The following is a 9,576-nucleotide window of genomic DNA, read 5'->3' as shown; positions in this document are numbered from 1 at the left end:
AGCCTTTCCACTGACAGAGTTTGAAGGAAACTATTTAAAGATCCAAGCAGACCCAAAATCACATGAAGAAAAAAATAAAGAGCTGAACAGAAGGATTTTTTATAGACCTCCAAATGACAGGTATATATTATATTCCAAAAATTGGGTGTGCATGTTACAACCTTAAAATAGAATTTTAAAGTAACCAGTGTAAAACAAGTTTAAATATTGTGTCAGGTGGCAAATGCAAGTGTAATACTCCCAAATCACACAAGTGGTGAACCAACACATAAATCAAAAAAGTGCTGCCTTAAAACATACAATAAATATAATAACCAGTAATATGCTTAAGTGAAAATAAAACTCAAAATTACAACAAACACAATATCATATTGTGATGTGCTACCATAAACAGTAATATACACAAAAATATACGCCCACCCCCTTTTTTAAGTGCATCTTAAGCAGGAGGAGCCTCAAACCTGACTGTTGATTGTAAAACAGTTGGTAGAAATCAAGGTATTTCCTTCATTCAAAACACCAACATTGATGGGTCATATATTGACCAATATTATAGTTTAGTGTAATCCAGCCTGAAAAAAAACAAATACAATATCATATTGTCATATATTACTAAAAACAAAAATGCATGAAAGATTGTCACAAAGAGGAAGCCTCAGACCAGGCTCATAGTTGAAAAGCAGTTGATTGTATTTTTCTTTCACATATCACTGGTTATTATATGTTTTGCATGTTTTATTCAAGTCCATTGTTTTGTGCAGCACTTTTTTGATTTATATATTACATTCCAGACTAGGTATTAAATCATAAATTACTATCCAATCCTAATCTTAATTCCTATTTCTTATTCAGTGATATTTTTAACCCGTCCTTAAATCCTTAAGAGCTATGCCAAGACGCCCTAAATTTGTTGTATCTCACTGCCGCTACACGGGAGGTCAGGCTTTCTTTTGACAGCCTGGACTCTCTCTTGTCGGTAGAAGCTAGCAATGTTTAATTGTGCCACCTACTGCGTATAAAAAATTATATGTAAAAATTGAGAAAAAATAATCCTGTTTTAATCGGTGTTGCTGACATGCCTCAATATCGAGGCATTGAGCAACACAACCCTCCTAACCCCGATTGGCTTGTGATTGCTCTGAAAAGCAACCACAAGCTCCATCAGTGAATGACGTAGCCACCACTCACAAGATGGCGGTACCAATTGTCAGATCAATGAGTTCCCAGAGGGTATATCCAGACCCTTTTGAGAACTCCTGAGTAGGTCAATGGAGCCCAGTGTCACGCTCTACCCAGGCTGCGGAGCTGCATGTCTTTTGTTTCCCTGTCTTGCTGTGATCCATTTCTGGATTTCTGTATGTTCTGTCCTGTACCTCCTGTATTCCTTGATTCCAGTCTTGCTCTTTGCTTCAGCTCTGTTTCCTTTATAAGGTGTGCCCCACCCATGTGTTCTGTTTGTCTCAGTCAGCAGTCTACAGGTATGTCTCTCTGATATGTGTTTGGAGTTCATGTTTAGTTCCTCTGTAGGCAGGTTTTAGTGTTAGGACCCATCGTCATTGGAGTACTTTGGCGTAGTTGTGGACTAAGCATACGATGGCCCTAAGATGTGACGGAATCTCCAATAGTTATCATATAGTCCTAGGCTAGTTCCTGTATTTATGTGTATCAGTCTGTGATGTAACCTGTGGGGTGTCCTGTCTTGTAACCCCGGTAGAGGGGTGTCCTGTCTTGCAACCCCAGTAGAGGGGTGTCCTGTCTTGTAACCCCGGTACAGTGGTGTCCTGTCTTGTAACCCCGGTAGAGTGGTGCCCTGTCCTGTTCGTGCCGGATCTTGAGTATTCCTTGTCTTGTTCCCTGTTCTGCCCTGTATTATGTATATCTTGTCTGGTTATGGTTCTTGCTTGGTCTCCCTGTCCCTTGCTCAGTGGCGACTCTAGAAACAATATATAGGGGGGGCACACAAGATACCACAGTCAAACTGGGAGGGCATTCATAATTTCCAAAAGTAATGTGCTATGGAATTATACTTTTGTTATTGGGCTAAAATAATACTTGATCATTCAACATGGGAAGCCTGAAGCCACAATTGATTGCGACTAATCCTTTAAATAAATATTATAGCACAATAAATAACCTTTCCACTAAATGATTTCAGGGCCTTGAACGTTTTGTCCCCTGAAGTCACTACAACTTCAGGAGGGCATTTTATCTCTGGATAAATATAAATTAAATAATTCCTACTGTAAGTTAAGTGCCAGGAAACAGATGACCAAACACACACACACCAACACAGGCTCTGTCACACCGACACCCAGACACACACACACCAGGACAGGCTCTGCCACACCCACAACCAAACACACACACACCAGGACAGGCTCTGCCACACAGACACCCACACACATCAGGACAGGCTCTGCCACACCCACATCCAAACACACACCAGGACAGGCTCTGCCACACTGACACCCAAACAGTGTTTTTGCCCCTTGTGTATTGATTAATATTATATTATATTATATTGATTGTGTATATATTAATATTAGCCCCAGTTGCCGATATCAGGTATAGATCAACACATTAACACACAAACCAAGCTTTGCATGTATAGATCAACTGAAATTCACTTGTGATCTCAGCACTGAAGGTATATATCAAATAAACAGAATCAGACATACAAATCCTGTATTTGCAGGTATACAATAGTATATGAAACGTAGCATTGCAGGTATAGATCAAATCAACTGAATAAGACATACAAACACTGTATTTGCAGGTATACATAAATAATGTATGGAAAACCAGCTTTGCAGGTATAGATCAATTGGAATTCACATAAAAACGCGTCATTAAAAGGTATATTTAAAACCCCCTAAATTACAGGTATAGATCACAGGTTGCACACCCCAAAGCCAGCCCTGGCATCCACACTGCCCACACAGCAATCACACTCCTATCATACCCAGGCAACCAGTAAATGCTGGTACCTAGGCATGATGGGACTGTGCTTGCTGTGATTGCTGTTAGCAATCACACTCCTATCATGCCAGGTCAGCCAGTACATGCTGGTACAGGGTGGCTGTAAGTGATGTGTAGACCCTGTTTTGGATGCTTTCCAATAAAGCCTTTCTTCAGTTGTTTAACTGCTCCAAATGATGTGAATATAAATGTACGTGCATGGAGAGAGAAATAAGACACACGACACACTCTGGGTCAGGTCCAAAATCACTCTGCTTTATTTTGTTTATATTATAGATTATATAGTGTCCGGAAAGAGAGACGTCAGGTTACGTAAATCTTATTAATTGGTTAATCCTGAAACTATGCGGAAATAGGCAGAAAACCGTTAGAAGCAAACTTAGATACTTTCTTGCAACTAGATATAGCCGGATGGCGCTTGTGGTAAGTAAAACATAGATAATTGAATACACTGCTACCTGCGTCTCTCACGTATCTGCGTGAGGTGTGACCCTTTATATTGGTCGAGGCCAGCTTATATTCATTAAAGCAATAAGCGTTTCTTGCTGATATATTCTGGTTCCATAACAACCCCATGCTGCTGGCAGCATCAATACACAAGGGGGGCAGCTAGCTAGGTTTCAGCATGTACTGGCTGACTTGGCATGATAGGAGTGTGATTGCTAACAGCAATCAAAGTCCCATCATGTCTAGGTTCCAGCACTTACACATCCAACCAGTAAATGCTGGAACCTAGGCATGATGGGACTGTGATTTGCTGTTAGCTAGGCTGCACCCTCTCTCTCCTCCGCATTAAAAAATAATAATAATAAAAAAAAAAGGACTTTATTTCAAATTCGGCAGGGGTGCAACAGGGGGGGCCCCCCTGTAGTGACGCCGCTTCCCTTGCTTGTTATGTTTCTGCTATATACTCTGCTTAGCTTCCCTACTTCCAGCCTGCAGCACCCTATACATGATTCCAGTGCTATGTCTCATGCCTGCTCCAGGGAGCCTGCAGGATATCTCCAAGTTCTGTTCTGTCATCATCCACTGCTATGTGAGGGCGCTGGTATGTGGCTGCACAACCCTAGATGCCCACCGGGAGAGTGCTGTCGCCCTGCATCAGGCCCTGTCCAACTCTGCTACTGCACCGTAACTCCTGCACACAATTTTTGGGCGCTCTGGGTCTTTACAGTCGTCTGTATGGACCTGGTTCGTGACACCCAGCTCACTAATCACAATGTGATTAGTAAAATAAAAAATGTATAAAAAATATATTTTTTTAAACTAAAAAAAATTTGGTAACGTGTAAAAATAATTTCCAAACGTGTATGTATGTGTATTGAGTAATTGTGGCCACACTGCAAAAGCTTTCAACAAAGCATCCCGTGAGAGTGAAAAAATGTTATTTTTACATAAATCAGTATTCAGGGCCATGCACTGCATTTTATTAAGAGGAATTGAATAAACCAGACAAGAGATTTGCTCTGTAGAAAAATATTATGGCTGTCAGAACTATATCCAAAAAGTGTGAGAAACTAATGCAAGAGAAGGATTGGTCATATGCAACTGTGAAAAGTTTACCAAATCTGGTAGTTCTCTCAGTATCTAGTTAGGGTGAATTCTTCTGTAACCACTTAATATTGTTATAAGAAAATCATATATGCGTATGTAAAGCTTACCATTATCTGCCTGTGATTTAAAAACCAAAATATTTTTCAATTTACTTTGCAAACCTTTAAATTCTAATGCTAAAGATGCCATTACATCACACTTGGAAAATGTTGACAAGTTGTTCTTCTAAATGGTACTGTAGTTTTTTTTTTTTTACTATATCTGTATTTTGCAGATCTTCACATGACAGTAACTCTCCTAACCGACCTCCCTCTCACCAGCCTGTTATCCGCTCTTCCACAAAAATACCAGAGAAACCTTCTCCACCCCGCTCTATTACAACAAAGGAAACATTACAGAGGTTACCAAATCGTCCTGTTATCCTGCCAAGAAATAAGAAGATATAAAAAATCATGCAAGATGCATCAATGCTTCTTGGTCCCTGCAGTGAGGCGACTAGAACCAGTGACTGGGTCACATGTCAATCTTGAAGTGGTGGGTTGCTTTCTGACGCAGAACTGCAATAAAATTACGTTTTGCTCGGGAATAGTTCATAAACCAAGAAACACTTTTACAGCAATTATATATGTACATAATGCTTACAATCTTCAATGAAACAAACTAACATCCATAACAAATGATTACTCATTAGGCGGTTCAGAGATGTCAGACTTTGATGGTTTTCCTTGTCCAAACACTCATCCTACGTATAGCAGTCATACTTATTTTACATTTGGTATAAAATGAATATAGGTAAGGATACGTCCCAGTTGTGACCAAAGGAATAAGATTGCTAATTAAACGCTTCTTGGGTTAGTTGCGCTTTTCTAAAAGAAGAGTTAAAGGCTATATTTTAATATTAATCCATTGTAGAAGAACATACTATCTAGGGATTTGTTGCTTCATCTTAATTGTTTACGTCGCCTATGGGTTGGTGACGTTTACATTCACTTTTTTTAAGTCTGCCATATATTGAATAATCATATGTCAAAGTTTACTTCCACAGCTTACGATTTTACAGCTTACACTAATACAAACTTGTGTCACTATGTCATGAGCACATTTTTAAATGTTTTTACTTAAGCACACAAAATTGAGTTTCTAGTATTGTTGAATTCCCATACACTTCCCAGAAAAAGTTCTTTAATGATGAAAAAATGTCACATTTATAATTTTGTCATGTGACACAAAAACAGCTACTGAGGTTATCACTATAAAAACTAAAACTTCTCAAAATTGTGTACATTTTGAGAGGAAATAATAAATGTACCTACCTCCCAATACTTCTTTTCTTAACATGTTACAAAGCTCAATTGTCTAGTTGGACAGCACCTTAAATATGTGCTAATTGTTATGGGCATGTGAGGTTGACAGACAGTTTTCTTTGAAGGACAGTTTGGTAATTGAAGGACATGGGGTAAGTGGTAGGGGGGAGCTTGAACGTTGCCATATGTCAGGCCTAGAGTAGTCAATATTTAAATTGCATATTTTCAGAAGGTCATTCTTCTTTAAGAAATATATCTTGGTCAGATAACCAGGTGTTGGGCTACAGTGTGTGGCGTGACAAATGTGTATACAATGTGTTTTTCTTGAGGACAAACATGAAACCTCAAATTTGGCTGTAAGACAATCATATTTTTCTGTTCCGAAAATCAGATTTGTGTAAATAAAAAAAAAAAAAACTGCATACTTTTGTAATTTATTGACATATAAAATAAAAAAAAGAACACAATAATGAATTTGTTGTCTACTTTAAGATATCTAATTAAAATTACAATACATTTTTGTACAGTGTAACAATAGGAAAACTAGATGAATCAGAACTTTTTGTGTAAAAAAAGAGACTAGGCAATAAGAGAGAGAAAGTCTGTGTGCCTGTCACTTTTACTTTCCAGAGGATATGCCGGACCATATGCAGAAGTCCTTTTTCTACCAAAAAGAGGGAGAGAACTAGAAAGAATTACCACTGCCAGGAAACATATACCATATATTCCGGCATATAAGACGACCCCCAACTTTTCCAGTTCATATATAGAGTTTGGACTATACTCGCCGTATAAGACTACCCCTCTACCCAGCGTACAACAACCAGCCAATCACGGCAAGCGATGTACCTTACCGGTGATTGGCTGGTTGTTATACAGACATATACATACATACACTGCCCTTACACACACATATATATATATATATATATATCTACACATACTAACATACGCCGGTCAATACATACACATTTATACACTGCCCTCACCACACACCCCTGCCTTTACACACACACGTATATACATATACATATATATATACACACACACACACACACGTATGTATGTATGTATATATATATATATATACACACACACACATGTGTATATATATATATATATATATATATACACACACACATGTATATACCGTATATATATATATATATATATATATATACACACATGTGTGTATATATATATATATATATACACACACCAGCTTACAAACACACTGACCATCTCACACCAACATACATACACTGCACTCACACCCCTTTCTCATGTTCTATCTTTTTTCTTCCATCCAGTCGTGGGAGCGCGAGGTCTGTCATGCCAGACCTCTGTTTACTGCTCCCTCATCACTACGCACCGGCAATTGAGGCCGAGCGCCGGGACATGACGTCATCACCGCGCTCGGCATCAATAGCCGGCGCGTAGTGATTAGGGAGCAGGGAAGCCGTCTGAAGTCTGAACTGCCAGACCTTGAGCTCCCTAATGTCGGGCTAGTTAGAGGAAGGTCATGATCTCCCCAACCAGCCCTGCTGATCAGGGCTAGTTGGGGAGATCACGATCTTGCACCTACCTCGGCGTGGCCCTGAAGACAGGCCCAGGGGAGGCGGCTTCTCCACTCGCCCCTCCCCTAGAGATTCGTGGCTTCGTGGGACTCTCCGGCTGGGTAAGTATTCGGTACTCGGTTAGTACCCGGCGTATAAGACGACCCCCGACTTTTAAGAAGATTTTCTGGGGTTAAAAAGTCGTCTTATACGCCGGAATATACGGTAATTCTCAATTTAGACAAGGAAGTATGGCATCAGATCATCACAAAGACAAAACAAATAGTATACAGTATTTGACCATGAGCAGTGACATTTGTCCTACTTAAAAATGGGATTAGAGATTAAAAATGTGATTTTGCAGGTGAATTGAATTTTTTTATCTGAGTTCATTATGCATTACGAAGAGCCAACTCCTATAAAATGGTCCTGGAAGAAGTATTAAGATGAGGATGAACAAGGCCATCTTAGGCTAGAGTCCACCCATGCGATCGAGTGTCTAGTCTGTTTTTGTGGACAGGATAGGACGGCAGATGTCACTCAGCAGCTACCGTCAAAAGAGATCACACGTGAAAGGAACATAACTGAGAAATTTAAAGCCGTGCTTTGAACGAACGGATGTCTGTGCCACAAGTCTCACAAATGGACTGTTTGTATTCAGCCTAGACTGAAACAAAAAAAACATTTGGTCATTCTATTCACATACTGAACATAAAGACATTAAACGCATTAAAGGCAAAACAAGATCAAACAAATATCTAGACTTATGTCAAAAAATTTATGCACCTAGCGATGTCAGTGTGAGCACAGTATACTTGATATTTTTGTAATGCTCTCGCTCAAAAAATATGTTCTCTAGGGAGTAAGAGAAGTCAGTTGTGTAGAATGCAAATATGGTCTAGTCCTCTTTCAGGCAGGTATTTTACTCTTTCAGTGGCATTTACTATTAATTGCTAGTACTTACTGGGTAGCAGGTAACAAATGTTGATCGGGAACGTAGATGTGTCCAACCTGAATATTAAAATAATAAAAAAATATATATTATTGCTAAGTGGGAATTTCTCTAAAGAATAGTCTAGTCCCCTACCTGTATAGGATAAAAATACTTGGTTAGAATTGTAGATTGAGAGTAGAGCCATTCAAAATTAGAGAGTTTCCTGGCAAGGTTATGTTTGACAGGCAAGGAGCCCATATAGCGAGAAATCTTGCTAATTTTAATTCTCCTGGAAGGGGGGAAAAGAAGGAACGCTGAACTTCTCTTGCCCGTCACATACTCATTGTAGCTTCCAAGAAAGAAGTCACTAGCCCTATTGCCTAAAGACATAGCCACAGACAATGTTTGGGGGGGTTCAAGGACATCCATTACATCTAGAACTCCCTGAGGAAGTGGATGGCTTTATAATATTTTCGTATATCCATGAGAGCTAAGCCTATCTGCAGTTTTTGGAGTTTTGGCAAGCACAACACTGATAGCTTTTTCAGCTTTCATTCTGGAAAAAATATACAAGATCTCAAACCTCCAAATAGTTTAATTTTGTCAGGTAATGACTGGTGGGAAATGGCTTCAGAAGAGATATCATCTCCCTGTTGCAGGAAGAATATATAGTAAGAACCTCGGACCTATAAAAATATGAAATACTTCATGAGTTTGCATGTCATCCTTAAACAGGGGCCATGATAATTATGCTTTTCTGTATCTTTCCAATTTTACAGAATCGAGCACTCATGATTTCTTGTGCTTGCTTGTATTAGTACAAAAGCAAAAATTAGGCAGCTTTTTGGTTAGTTATTAAGGAAAGATTAATAATTTGGAATAATTATTACAGCACCTGGAGGTGTTCTTGGGGTCGGTGGGGATCTCTGTTTGACTCCTGGATGGTAAGGCACAGTTGGTAGTGTCTTACAGCTGAGATCTAGAATGGTTGACATGCATTGGGTCCTGTTTTAAGTCAAATTGAATAAATTAGAGTTTTGCATGATTCAAAAATGGATTTAACATGGCAGAATATAGGGTGAAATGCACCTGAAATGTTTTTAACACAATGAGTTCAAAGTTAAACTGTATTATTAAAATGAACCCCTAAACAGCTGAGCCATTGAGAAATCACTTGGTATATCCAATTGACTAATGCCAATGTGCGTTTTGTGTTACAGGCCAATTAAAAAAAAGACATTATTTTGGA

The 9,576-nt window shown here is 39.0% G+C and overlaps 1 non-coding gene across 1 annotated transcript; it reads right to left on the bottom strand.

The window, feature by feature from the left end:
- Positions 1–9,017: 9,017 nt before the first annotated feature.
- On the bottom strand, positions 9,018–9,119 carry LOC149278263 (U6 spliceosomal RNA). Its single transcript, XR_016278773.1, has one exon. It is a non-coding gene; the product is annotated as a U6 spliceosomal RNA (small nuclear RNA).
- Between the last annotated feature and the right edge of the window lie 457 nt (positions 9,120–9,576).

The sequence above is a fragment of the Sceloporus occidentalis genome, unplaced genomic scaffold (genome assembly GCF_023333645.1).
Source record: "Sceloporus occidentalis isolate IW3139 unplaced genomic scaffold, rSceOcc1.0.p SCAF_196, whole genome shotgun sequence".
In the NCBI taxonomy this organism is placed as follows: Eukaryota; Metazoa; Chordata; class Lepidosauria; order Squamata; family Phrynosomatidae; genus Sceloporus; species Sceloporus occidentalis.
This window is presented reverse-complemented; position numbering and strand designations above follow the sequence as displayed.